Genomic DNA, 14,386 nt, shown 5'->3' with positions numbered 1-14,386 from the left:
CTAGTCATCAGCAAACGCCACCGTGCTCTAAGCTCAATCGACGATTGCATGAAGGGAAGCACTAGTGTTACTGGAGATTGGAGTTGACCACAGTCCTGCTGCCTGTGAAAAAAATCTAAGTTGAGTGTCGACAGTATTTAACTGGCGTCTGGCGCTACTGCAAGTATGTATGACATGCATTTTGTATGGAGCCATAGACAAGATCCTGCCACATGATCCCCACATTCCTCGAGCACAGGGCTCTGCGTTTTCCCTCCCTTTAAAAGAAACCACTAGGCACCCTAATGAAAAAAGTGAGTAGTACATGTCATGTGATGTCGTATTATGTTCAATCCTCCGAATTATGTCCGTATGTTGAAGGGTTAATCATCTTAATATTCGTTTACACATTGGAGGTGACCAGACATTAGCTAGCTACCATTTTCGAAAGTACTTCCTTCGTCCCGTAATATAAAAACGTGCAGTCTGCCGGTGCAAGCAAGCATGTGCAGCCGAAGCAAGCGTAACACGTACGTACACAAACGACCGCCTCTACCGCTGCAACGCGCGGCCACGGTGCTGCGAGCACATGCAAAGGAAGCCAGAAAAGGACGTACGAAAGCGTGTTTGCAGCTAGCACAAACCGACGATTTTTCCAGATCGTCGGAAGCTTCCCATTCCTGCCGCTGCTGCTGCCAGATGAGGTTCCGGTACAACCACCAACCGTGGCCGCTAGCGAGCTGCCACATAGCCCCCTGTAGCCTGCCTGCTTTGGATTAGTTTAAGATATTTTTCTTGTGTCATGACGGTGGCAAAGCACCTCGAAAACACCGTGTTCAACCTGTGGCTGTGGGGCTGGGACATTTTCTTTCCGTTCCTGTCTTTTGACTTGTTAAATCGATGACGATCAGGCTACTTCATTTTTTTTTCAAAGGCAACCACGGTGCCCTACGACACAAGAAAAAATGATTCGAACAGATAAGAGCATGGTTAATAATACAGTCAACAATTCGCTATGAGTAGTTGCATTGTCATCTACAGCCAATCTTGTAGTCGGCATGTACAGTTGTAAGTTTTATATATATACTACTTTATAAATAGTTGGTCAAGCTTACAACCTCACGAAGCGTCTTAGGGCTCGTGCTAGAGCCGACTACTAACGAAGAGTCCGCTTCTCTTCTTCCTCATCCTCTCTCTCCTTCAACTAAGTAAAGATAAAATATTCTAGTCTTTATAGCCCACTTATATCACCTTATTGTATTAGCTCTACAAAATACGGGTGTGCAGTCCAAGAAGTATATACACTAGCTCGTTTTTTGTCGTGGGGAAAAAAATACCCAAGCTCATATTGGCTTGCAGTAACATTTCGAGCTGAATCCTGCATGTTGTATTATACTGTATTGTGTGCAATCTCTTTGTTACTACTCCACTTCTTAGAGTTGTGAATTTGACGATGGCTTCGATGGAAACTGTGTGTAACAGTTTGATCGGGAATTCAGCATATTTACATGTCCTACGAGCTATTCTCATCACAGTATGGGTGGCCATGTACTACTCCACCTAATCAAACAACAACCTTCTCCGCTTTGCAAAGCAGTTAGAGCGTCTACAGCCGGGCGTCCTATATCCGTCTCATACATCCAGGCAGATCATTCGGCCACTAGCCGGTCACAAAATGCCGACTCAGTCGGAGCTCTCAAACGGGCCTCAAACGCCCGGACTGACCGGCACCCATCATATTCGTCCCAAATGTAGGACGGATATGAGGCGGTCCGGGCGTGTCCGCCACGTCAGCCCGGCCCACCGCTAGCCCACCCGACCCCGCAAAACCCCTCGTCCGGCAGAAACCCTAACTCATTTTGCTCCGCGCCCCTCCCTCCCTGACGCTCCCATTTCCCCAATCCGCAAAATCCCTAGAGCCGACGAGCGCTTGCGGGTTGATATGGGCGGCAGCTCCGGGTCCGGTGCGACGCCCCTTGTCACCCGTCGCGGCAGGGTCGATGCCGGCGCCGGCCCTTCCAGCCCCGCCCGCGGATCTGCGAGGCCTGCCCGGTCTGCTCCCTCCCGACGGCCTCCTCCACCTCCTGCTCCGGCGGCTGGATTCTAGTGCTCGCTCAGCCGACGCCGCGGATGCGGACTCCGGAGTCGGAGGCACGAGCTGCCCGCCGCGAGAGGCAGAGGGCAAGGGAGATGGCGGGCGGATCCGACGGGTCTGCGCAGTCCGCCCGCCGACGCCGGGTGCCCGACGAGGAGGAGCATCTCTTCGAGTGGGTGTGCCGCTGGTCACTGGCTGAGGTGGAGACTAAGGCCCGATGCCTCTGGAGGCTCAACGTGAAGCAGCTCCGGCTTGACATTGAGCAATCCGAGCGGGAGGCGGCGGAGGCAGCGAGGGAGGCGGCGAGGGTGGCCAAGCGCAAGCAAGACCGCGTCGTCCGGCGCTTGCAAGGCTACATCGTCATCTCCGATTCCTCCTCCTCCGACGCATCCGACGGCTACGACATGGACCCACCTCCTGCCGCGGACACCTACAGCTGCGCCGGCGACCGGAAGGGCAAAGGGTCGGCGAGGAAGTGGTGAAGATCCGTCTTTATTTCAAGTTTTTAGTTGTAGTTTGAACTTGTCCGCCGTATTATGTGTATTATGTGAACTTTGGTTATCTTTCGATGATCCGGCTTTGATCTTTTCATGAACCGATTGTGCATTCGTATGTCCGCTATCTACATAGTTTTTATCAACGTTGCATGGTTTAGTATGAATATAGGTGACGGAATATGAGATACGTGGGTTTGGAGCCCCGGATATAGGAAGTGTCCGGTCAGTGTTTGTGGGCGTGCCCGGACACGTCCGCCGACGTATACGGGGCCGGATTTGATGAGTTCGGCTAGAGATGCTCTTAGAGCCGGACAAAAGAGGCCTACTAATAGGATTGTTCCATTTTCAAAAGCTATGACGCAGAGCTGGTTTTAACTTACGCGCGCTAGCTTAATCATCCATGATATTCTTCCCCATATTGTTAAAACGGATAAATCAAACGGTCGACCTCCAACTGCCCTCATGCCTCCAAAAGAAGGCATCGCAATGTCAATGTAGGTAGGCCTGGCCGGGGGCCATGTGCATGCGATGCGAACAACAACCCTAAGCTGCTCTGCTTTCCTGGTTCTTCTTTTTCTCCTTTGCCGGTGTGCCGGTGCCAATTAGCAGCCACTAATCATAATGCATGTTGTTGCAGCATCTCGTGCCATGGATTCGCCGATAATATCGGGCGCCTCATTGCTGCAGACATGCGCGTCTGCCTGCCTGTGCTGCTGGTCCGCAGAATCAAAACGAACCAGACCGGACCCTTGTGCTCGCGGCCACGGCGCGATGAGCTCAGCCACGAGGAAATTGACCCCCAATATGTGCACCGTATCCGTCTACAGGTCAAAACTCTCCTCTCACCCTTAAAAAGAAAATAAATTTTCCCCGTGCTCATCCACTGCCTCGTTGATAGGTGTAGCCGTCCGGTTACTACTGCGACTGCAAGCACATTCTCACTAAAAGTACGACATAGTTACTACTACTCTAGGTGCATGAGTCATCTTAAATTGTGCACTGCAACCAAAGTGAAGGAAAAAATAAGAGTATTTAATATTTATTTGCTAATTAATAGCATTGCATGCAATGAACTGACTACTGCATGTCATGTTTGATAGTCCAAAATCATTGAAAGCATACACGTTCCACATCTTTTATTGATTGATTCTTTTATTTATGTCAAGAAACGAGAAACAAGGTGGGAGTTAATGCATTGCGCCTAAGTGTTTTGAGATAATTTAGTTTTTGTAAGGTGATTATACGCCGAGATGGAGGAAATACTATATTATAGGTAGGTAACCTAGGCTCATGAGCCATGCCTCCTGCTCTGTACCCCTTGCAACACAAATTCCATGGATGGCAGTAGTTTTGGCTAGCTACACAAGCAGCGGAGAGTTTGATCAGCCTTGAGCTGATTTGCATGTACGCTGGCATTGGCAACCTCTCCACATCGCAACTTGCGAGCGGCAGTTAGGCATGTAGGCTATCGTTGTACACCAGGTCTATGATTAATCACCCGAAACATGCATAGTGTGCAGATGATGGAGGCTGGAGGCCTTCTCGACACATCTTGCAAACTTCCTGAGACGCCCGCTACTGATCGGTGGCTAATGATGGGGCACCCCAATGAAGCCTCTCTGGTGGATCCATGGATCAAGCTGAAGATCACAGACGACGCGCAGGGCTTTGCCTCTCCTTCCAAGAAGCAAGAGATTGGAGCAACGGCATTCTCAAGTCCAATATCAACCCTGACAGCAACCTGGTCGCCTCAAGCTGCGGCTGCGTCCTCGCTGAAGTCTCGCAAAGCCTCCCAGTAATTGATCTGCATCTAAGGGCGTGATTGCTTGCATTGTGTGCATGATGTGTTCCTGTAGAATTTATATCTGCATGCTTGATGTAATTTCCTTTCCTTAGTTCTTTCTGAACTGCTCCTCTCAGTGAGCTGATGTATCCCTAAACGACTGTGTGGTTTCATTCAAGTAATGGAACCGGGGAGGAGCCTCCCCGTTCTTCTAAAAAAACATGCATAGTGATAGTACGAGTAATTGCTTTCCTCAAAAAGCCATGCATGCATGCAGAGTTGGTTTACGCTTAATCACGCATGTCCGCGGAGTATATATTTCCCTGTATTGATTAAACTAACCGTTGTGCAATCAAACAGTATACAGGGAAATGCGCGTGGAAGATGACCGTCGACGCGCTGGTCTCGCGTAGACTAGTCGCTGATTTGTTTCTGAGACTATGGATTGAAACAATTTGAGACCAATTAGTATGTGTCCAGACCGATCCAATCCAGTCTAATAAGTATTAAAGCCCAAACCAGACCAGATTAGATTAAGGCCTCAGACCATTTATTTAAACCAATCCAAAGACAACCCACTAGAAAACCAAACTAGGGTGTTTGGTTCACGGACTTTTTAGTCCCAAAGACTAAAAAAGTCCCTAGGAACCAAACGGGAGGGACTTTTTCTACGGGGACTAGAAAAAGACTCTACTAGAGAGTTTTTTTTATTAGTCCCTGGGACTAGAAAAAGTCTTAGGACTTCTGAACCAAACAACCCAAACCATTCCCAGGCTTACATGCATGTGAGTAGTAATCTTTTGTGGCGTCGATGTGTCTGCAGAATCCATCGGACGGCTGGTGAATGAGACTGAGCTCACGCACGGCACAAGGAAGGAAGCTTCCAAGATGCGGTACAGATGTGGCGCCGCGCCATGCACGCAAGCCAAACTCTGCTAACATACGCGACATGCATGTTTTCACGACAAAAATGGCCACGTCGATCGATCACCACGTATCCCATGTGCGCGGAAATTGGGCAGAAGTAACTGGTTACTGCTGGTGCACTGGTAGGCGAGCGCATTCCCACTACTGTTACCACATTCTAGCGTGAATCACGAAATGGGTGTCTGTCATGAGCCATGCCTGCTCTTATTCATCTCTTTTACAGTACCTACAGTGCACATTCCTTATTCCTCGCAGGCCAATGAACATGGCCGGCCGGGTAAAAAATGCCACCCGTACCTTTCCTGGCCCCTATACAATTCCTAGCTACATTAGCTATTTTATTTTTCTGCGAGTAATGTATGTAGCTCTTCTTTAACACTGCACTAATTCCTGGCAGGCCAATGAGAATGTATGGCCGGGTTAAAAATGGCACCAGTACGTTTCCTACCAAAGAAAGAGAAATGAATCATCAGAGAGGTTGGTGGAGGCATGGTGTTGATTGAATTCAACCGTCCATCCATATCAGATCAGGAGAAAAACCTTGGACCATGTGACGTACCACCGCCATGTCTGACTCTTAGAGAGGAGGCCAAGTGAAATGAAGCGATCGAGCAGCCTAACTCCACGGCTGCGCCTAACTAACGTACTACGTACTGTGGCTTAACGTACTACGTACTGTGGCTTGGAGCTCCATCGGAATGAATTGATTGATTGTCGGTGGTACGTACTAGAGGTTTTCCAGCCAGACCGCCGGATTCATCAAAGCCGAACTGAGGTTAGGCGGCACGACGACCGCTCATCAGACGGTTCAGACGTACTAGTAGGAATTGATCGACCGTACGTGAAGTGAAGGCGACGTGAGCCAGAAAATACATACCGCTACTGGACTAGTATATATATATATGTATGAGCTAGCGGCGCATACGACAGTAGTATATGGTTACGCGACGCACCGACAGCAGTTCAAAGACACCTCATCGACTAGAATATTTGTGTTAGTCTATTGATGAGATTTGAAAATTCCGGGATTGGCGGCAGAATGGCGCGCGGGATCGACATTCTGCCGCTTAACCTCGTTGTTTAGTCCACAATTGGGAAGCTAGTTAAGTTAAGTAGCGATTGAAAGCTGCTCTTGCACCGATGGACCGAAGTGCTAGCTAGCCAGTGGCCGCGTCGACGGCGAGAGGGAGGGAGGAAGACGACCGCACGTAGGCTAAACCAGCACGCACGGCAAAGTGCGGCACTAGCAAGTAGCACGTCCATTTTCCTCCTGCACACCACACCGCACCGACTGTTTGATAGCGAGGTCAATTGACCACAACCAACACGCATACATCATCGTCGCCCACCGATTGATGGAGGAACACGCGGTCCATTAATCCATCAGCCTGCTCCTGGGAGTTAGCACGTGGAAACTAGGCACGTTTGCGCACGTCGATCGTGTCCACCAACGATGAATCTTTTTTTCATCATTATACGTCAACACTCCCCCTTGGACTGAAAGTGGGCTGCAATTTAATTGCGCCAGCCGGGTCTTGAACTCAAGGCCTTTTGGCTCCGATACCATGTAGAAGTGCATGCTTCAGCCAATGCAATCAAAAGACCGATCTGATGAAAAAAACTAGGCAACACATTATACGTCAACACGTGCGTCGCGGTGGCGCCCAGCCTGAAGCGAAGGAGGTGCACAAATCAGTCATCCAAATATCATCTACTTTGCGTACGCACGAGGAAATGGCATCCAGATGAACACACAGCAAAGCCGTCCAAATATGTTGCGGATGAGCAGGAGCAGGCTGAGTTTTCCCGAACAGAACGGCATCCCCCGGCTCTCGCGTCGCCCCTCACGGGCGACACGAGAGCGACCTAACCCTAGCCTCGCCGTCCCCCTCTCTCCCCCTTCCCCTCCCCGCCGCAACCCGAGGCGCTCGCCGGCGCGGCTGCCGGTGAAGGTGGCGGCGAGGATCTGTTGCTCTGCGCTGCAGGGGGCCTTGGATCTCAAGGTGGCGGCCCTGATTGGCGAGGGCGCGTCGATCTCGTCCGGCGGATGGCGTGCCGGTGCTGACCGTCCCCACTGGCCGTGTGGGCGGCGGTGGGGCGGTGGAGGCTCGTCGCTGCTGCGAGCTGCGCCGCTGGCCTCGGCTAGCTTGCTTCCCGGTCTCCTCTCCTCTGCTGTGGTCCTCCCTCGCCGATTTGGGCGCTGCTCCTCCGGGCCGCCAGATCTGGCACTCGAGGGTGGGCGGTGGCTGTCCTAGAACGGGGGAAACCCCTGGTCGACCTCCCGTCGACCCCGACGACGGCGGCGCTCCGTTGTCGATCTCCCTCCTGAGGGCGTGTCGGGCTTCTTCGTCACCGCCTTCCTCCTCTCCCACGATCCCGGGCGAAAGCCTTGGCCTTGCTGGCCGAACGGCGGTGGCGCTGTGGCGTCTCGGTCTACCTTGGAGGCGTCATTCAAGGGAGGGTGAGGTTGTGGTCTCGCGGTAAGGTGCTTGGTGGTGGTGGTGTTGCTCTGCTCTCCGGGATGGCGGCTATGGTGGTGACGAGGTGGCCTCCCTGCAATCCTTCAAAGGCTCTTCATCTTGTTCGGATCTGGGCAGCCGGCCGGTGGACGGCGTCTGCATGCTGTGGCATGGTTCAGACGTAGGGGCGATTGGATCTCCCCTCCGGCAAGGCTCGGGGCGGCTAGATCTGGAGCCATGCTTTTCTCCACGTAGCTCGGGTCCTCCCGGTCTTCACTTGTGCAGTTTACTGTTTGCAGTTGCTCCGCTGTTCTAGCGTGCGTAGAGTTCTCCGGCAGCTTGCTCCTGTTTTCGCTGTGGTGGTGCCCTGCTCGCCATTGCTCTGCCTAGCTCTGTAATGTGTGTGCACGCCGCCAATTTTCTTTCAGTTTTTCTTCAAGCTTTCGCCTTTGTATCAGCACTGTTGTATCCTAGCCGGTTGATGGCTTCATTAATTTGAAGTCGGGCTTTACGCCTTTTCTCAAAAAAAAAAGCAGGAGCAAGCTAGCTAGAGAACAAGAGCAGAGCAGTTGTTGGTATGCAGAACAAAAGGGAAGCGTCATGGCAGCAACAGTAACGCAGACGGACGGGGCTACAGACAGACAGAGCGGCACGGACACGACGGGCGGCTATCGTCGCGGCGCCCGGTCGAACCGTGTGTGCCAAGACTTTCAAACCCGCGCACGCGATGGGGCCGGGCCAAACAGGTGGACCCGACCCAACAAGCCAAGTACCACTTCTTTTCTGTTGAGAGCAAGAGCAAGAGCAAGAGGAGACTCGATCATCACAACGACGTGAGCCCACCCATGCTCACCCATGCGAAAACGAGAGAAAACCGTGACTAGTAAATGATTACTCCCTCCGTTCCAAAATAGATGACTCAATTTTATACGAACTTTAGTACAAAGTTAAGTCATCTACTCCCTCCGTTCCAAAATAGATGACTCAACTTTAGTATAAAATTAGTATAAAGTTGGGTCATCTATTTTGAAACGGAGGAGCATTTTGGAAGGAAGGGAGTACATGATTAAGACAGCAGGAACACGGCCGGGCATTGGCGCCTATATATACCCTCGTTGCCGCCCACCCCGCCCCAATGCCACAGAAATCCATACCACACCACAGTCGAAGTAGAGCCCAACCGTCGTGACCAACCTACGATTGCCCCTCCAAACGTCGGAACGCGGCCTTGATGCTACCTAGTATGTACTAGTCATTATTGAATTTTTCCCAATTCTGAGAGCTCAAGGCCAGTTGCCAAGGTTCGAGGGGCAATTGATTTGCAGGTTGTACTAACATATCGATTGTGAGTAGTCAGCTAGGAGGAGCTAAGAGCCCAGCACATGAAAAGCAAGACGCACCTGCGGTACCTGTTTGTCTTTCCTTGCCCCTCTGGGCCTAAGCTTGTTGCTCTACTCCAACTCAAGCTCTTCATTTCAAGTTAACACTTGTCTTTAACGACTGCAACATGGATGGACAAATTGGGTGGAGTACAACGACAACCTTATGCTATTCCAAGTTCCAAACTTGCAAATTTCCTCTAGTGTCTGGCCGAGTTACAAACCGCTTACAAGGAGTTTGACGAGGTGTACGGCAAGAGCGAAGGCTGTGCCATGCCATCACGACCACAAAGTCGGCACGCCCGCGGACGCTATACGCAGTGAGGAAGAGTAGTGCATGATAGGTCGCCGCCGCTCGGGTCCGAAGAAGGCCACTGCCTCCTCCCTCCCGCTATAGCTAAGCTTGGCGGGCTTAACATCGTCAGCCAATTAACCACTCAAGTTGTGATGGCGGAGGTTGGCAGAGCTGGAGAGGCAGAACTGAAGAAGACAAATGCAATAGCCGGAGCTTCACTTTCCAAGGCTCACGGCCAAACATGGGGAACGGGTGCGAGCGATCGTATAGATTTAAGTTTAGGGTAGGTTTTAGCTAAAAGTTGTCTAAAATGTAATGAATTTCGTTCGGTTGATATAAAAATCATTCGATTGGCATGAATTTCGTCCGCTTAATTGAAAACCCACTTGAAATGTATGCGGGTATCATTGGATTGCCAGCTCCCGATGCAGGAGGAAACATGCATGTCAGAGTTGGAGATGCCCTAACACCTACACTGCCTGTGAAAAATAAATCAAGTTGAGTGTAGACCAATGGTGCCAGCGTAATCAAGTTGAGTGTAGACCAATGGTGCCAGCGTTAGTATTTTATTAGTGCGCTAGTAGTAGTAGTACTACTAGTAGTATGCTTCAGTTTGCGTTTTCTATCGAGCCAAACACAAGATCCTCGCACATGATCCCCCACATACCTTGAGGACCACGGGTGGAGTATGTATACAGGGCTTTGCCTTTTTTTCATCCCATATATTTTTTAAAAAACTTGGCAGGTAGACCTCCTAAAATTTACACAATCAAGTTATGCAAGACATTACCGAGCCATCATTTCCAGAACTATCAGATCACAGAGTCTGATTGCAGTCTCCCGGTACAAGCAAGCAAGCATGCATGTGCAGCCGTAGCAAGCGTAACACGTACGTACACAAACAACCGCTGGCTAGCTGCAACGCGCGGCCACGGTGCTGTGAGCACATGGAAAGGAAGCCAGGAAAGGACGTACGAACGCGTGTTTGCGGCTAGCACAAAATGACGTTTTTTCCAGATCGTCAGAAGCTTCCCATTCCTGCCGCTGCCGCTGCCATGAGGTCTCGGTACAACTACCTACCAATCGTGGCCGCTAGCTCGCTGCCAGCTAGCCTCCTATAGCTTGCCTGCTTTGGGTTAGTTTATTAACATATTTTTATTTTCTGCTGTCATGACTGTCACAAAGCACCTCGGAAACACCGTGTTCAACCTGTGGCTGTGGCACTGGGACCTTTTCTTTCCGTCCCCTGACTTTTGACTTGTTAAATCGATGATGATCAGGCTACTCCATTCTTTTTTTTTCAAAGGCAACCACGGTGCCATGCGACACAAGGGAAATTGATTCGATCAAGTTTAAAAAAATGCTCTAGCTCGTTTTTTGTCCTGGGAAAAAAAACCCAAGCTCATATTGGCTCGCAACCGCCCGCTCCGCTCCTAGGGGGGCGGCACGGGCGAAACCTCAGCCGCCGCCGCCCCCGTCTCCCTTCTCCTCTTTCCACCCCGCCGCCGCCGGAGGAAGCCGACTGTAAATCGCGATCGATGGACGGAGGTGGCGGGCTCTCGTCCTCTTCCGCTGAGGGGACCTCCGGCCTAGCGTAGGGTGCGGCCCTAGACGGCCTTGCGTTTGGCGGAGATCGGAATCAGGACGGCGATCCCGGGACTTTTTGGTGGTGGCTTCGCTGCGACGGCTGCGAGGGCAGGCCAGCGGTGGCCGCGGCGACATGTGCGGCGGCGGTTGAAGAATCGAAACGGAGATGTCATCCATGACGACGGCGGTCACTTGTGGTTCAACTCTTCCCTGATTTGAAACAGAAAACTACGGATCATGGTAGTGTGTGGCCACGGGTATAGCTGGACAACTGAAGGGATTCATTTTTTCCCAATCTTGTCATCAGCTAATGGCAAGGACGGCATGAGCCCGCCGGAGGGGCCCTTGACATGGGTTCCTGCGGTGCTTGGCAGTCGCGTCGTCGCCTGTCAGCAAGCTCATATGAGCACAGCTTTGGTCGCGTTGATCAACCGTGCGCATGAGCAATGGTTGGAAAGCCCAAAAATCAGGCGGAAGACATTATGAGATGTCATCCATGGTCCTCGTGCACGAGATGCATATTCATTGCCGAGTGGTCTGGGCGGCATTATCAAGGACAGAAGGAATGAAGGTGGTGGTCAAGCGGACCCGACAAAACATTATGCCTGCGTTCTGGGGTGCTAATTCAGTACCAGGACTTGAGTTTTAGGGTGAAAACCCTTGGTGTGACTTTCGTTGGTCATACCTGGCAATGGCGGTGTTTCGACATCGTTACCTTGTTGAAGGCATTGCATGAAATTTTGCTCAGTTCTACTCTCAGGGTGAAAACTCAGGATTTAGTCTTTGATTGAATCCGGCTACGGTGACACTTGTGTGTCTTTATCTTCCTAAAGACGTTGGAGAACTTTCTTGCAGCCTTTGTGTTGTCACGGAAGTGGTTGATGTTGCTGTTGGTTACTGTGTGCCTTAGATCTTAGTTTTTTTTCCTTTTTTTTGTTCTTGTTTTATTTTTTGGCTGTGTGCATCCTCGATGCCTCGACTTGATCGTGGCATTGTCTTGTTGCAGAGGCCGGGTGTACTTTGATATCGTCTTGATATTAATATATTACCCTTTATCAAAAAAATATTGGCTCGCAGTAACATTTCGAGCTGAATCCTGCATGTTGTATTGTATTGCCAGGAAACTCTTTGTTACTTCTTGAGGTTTTGAATTTGAAGATGGCTTCAACCAAAACTGTCCTTCACAGTTTGACCCGGAATTCAGCAAATTTACATGTCCTACGATGATTGTCCAAGCTAAGGTAAAGCTATTTCCATCATACTATGGGTGGCCCTGTACTACTCCACCTAATTGAACAGCAACTTGTCCACTTTGCAAAGCAGTTAGAGCTGGACAAAAGAAGCCTACTATTAGCAGCATTGTTCCATTTTCAAAAGCTATGAAGCGTAGCTGGTTTTAACTTACGCGCGCTTAATCATCCGTGATACATTATTCTTGCCTATATAAAACGGATCAATAATCAAACGGTCGACCTCCAACTGCCCTCCTGCCTCCAAAAGAAGGCATCGCAATGTCAATGTATCTAGGGAAAGAGGGCCCTGGCCATGTGCATGCGATGCGAACAACTACCCTAAGCTGATTTCTTGATTCTTTTTTTCTCCTTTGCCGGTGTGCCGGTGCCAATTAGCAGCCGCTAATATAATCATCATCCATGTCGTCGCACCGTCTCGTGCCATGGATTCGTCGATAATATCGGGAGCCTCATTGCATGCTGCCGACATGATATGGCGACGCGCGCGTCTGCCTGCGCTGCTGGTCCGCAGAATCAAAACGAACCGGACGGCCGGACCCTCGTGCTGGCGGCCACGGCACGATGAGCTCACCCACGAGCAAATTAACCCACAACATGTGCACCGTATCTGTGTACAGGTAACAGGTCAATCTCTCCTCACAAACACTGATACACGACGTGCATGTTTATTTTAATTTAGGACCTTCACCAAATCGATCTACATCATCATGCAGTCCTCAAACCGTAGGCGAATGCGACTTTTATACATTTTTTCACTACCGGCGCGTTGACAGGTGCAGCCGGCCGGTTACCTCTCTACTTGGCAAGTTACAAGCGGCGGTTATGCCTGTGGGCTACCATTGTACCACCAGGTCTATGATTAATCACCCGAAACATGCATACTTAGTACGCGTAATTGCTTTCCTCAAAAGGCCATGCATTCATGCACAGTTGGTTTACGCCTAATCACGCATGTCCGCTGAGTATATATTTCCCTGTACTGATTAATCCAACCGTTCTCCAATCAAACAGTATGCCCCCAACTGCTCCCCGTTTCCAAAGCCAGGCGTCGCAACATCAACGTAGGTAGGGGCCATGTGCAAGTGCAAACAAACTGCAAGCCAGCAGTACCTGCTATTGCTCTGTAGATGATGCGTGGGCTCCCGTCTCCGTCTGTAGCTCGATTCTCTCTTTTCCGGTGTGCCGGTGGCAATCATCACAAGCAACTAACTAATGATATATCATCCATGAATGTCATGGATTCGCTCATAATGTTGCTAGCTGGAGTTTTTTTTGTTCGCTTTACATGCATTCATGTTAGTAATGTGCTGTGGCGTCGACGCGTCTGCAGAATCCAACAGACGGCCGGTGAATGAGACTGAGCTCACGCACGGCACAAGGAAGGAAGCTTCCAAGATGTGGTACAGATGTCGCCGCGCCATGCACGCAAGCCAAACTCTTCTAACATACGCGACATATAAAAATCAATCTCTCCCTCCGTCGTCTTCCCTACCCTACCCGCCGCCGCGCCAGGCGACTAGGGAGGCGATTTTCTTCCTCCGATCTCAGCCGGCCAGGGCGTTGGCCCCCTCTCCCTCCGGCTGCTCCGGCGGCAGGAGGGAGGGGCACTAGTAGAAAAAGGGTCAAATGTTTAGCTCATTAGTCCCGGTTTGTATTTGAGCCGGCACTAATGTGACCATTAGTGCCGGTTCCAACGGCTAGGCGGGCCGCTCTCATTAGTACCGATTCGTGCCGAACTTTTAGCACCGGTTCGTGCCACGAACCGGTACTAAAGAGAGTGGTGGCAGGATGTTGTCAGTCTGGGGCCCCTCCAGCACCTTTAGTACCGGTTCGTGCCACGAACCGGTACTAAAGGGAGTAAATAGCATAAAACTATCACTTTTCGTCCTATGGTTCCAAAACACCACCACTTTTTTGTTTGTGACTGATACCTACCACTTTTTTCGTCGGTTGTCTCAAAAAACCCAAATCGCCTTGTGTTTTACAACCGATCGCGATTATGACAGGTTGGGCCCGCGTGTAAGAGCTCTGATTGTTTGACCGTTTTGTTTGACCGTTAACTGACGTGGCATAAAATCAATCAGGTCCCTGCCAAAAAAATAAAAAGCAATCGGGTCCTGTAAATATTTCTA

Source organism: Triticum aestivum, chromosome 5D (genome assembly GCF_018294505.1).
Source record: "Triticum aestivum cultivar Chinese Spring chromosome 5D, IWGSC CS RefSeq v2.1, whole genome shotgun sequence".
NCBI classification, from domain to species: Eukaryota; Viridiplantae; Streptophyta; class Magnoliopsida; order Poales; family Poaceae; genus Triticum; species Triticum aestivum.
The sequence above is the reverse complement of the archived record's forward strand: the minus strand, read 5'-3'. Positions refer to the sequence as shown.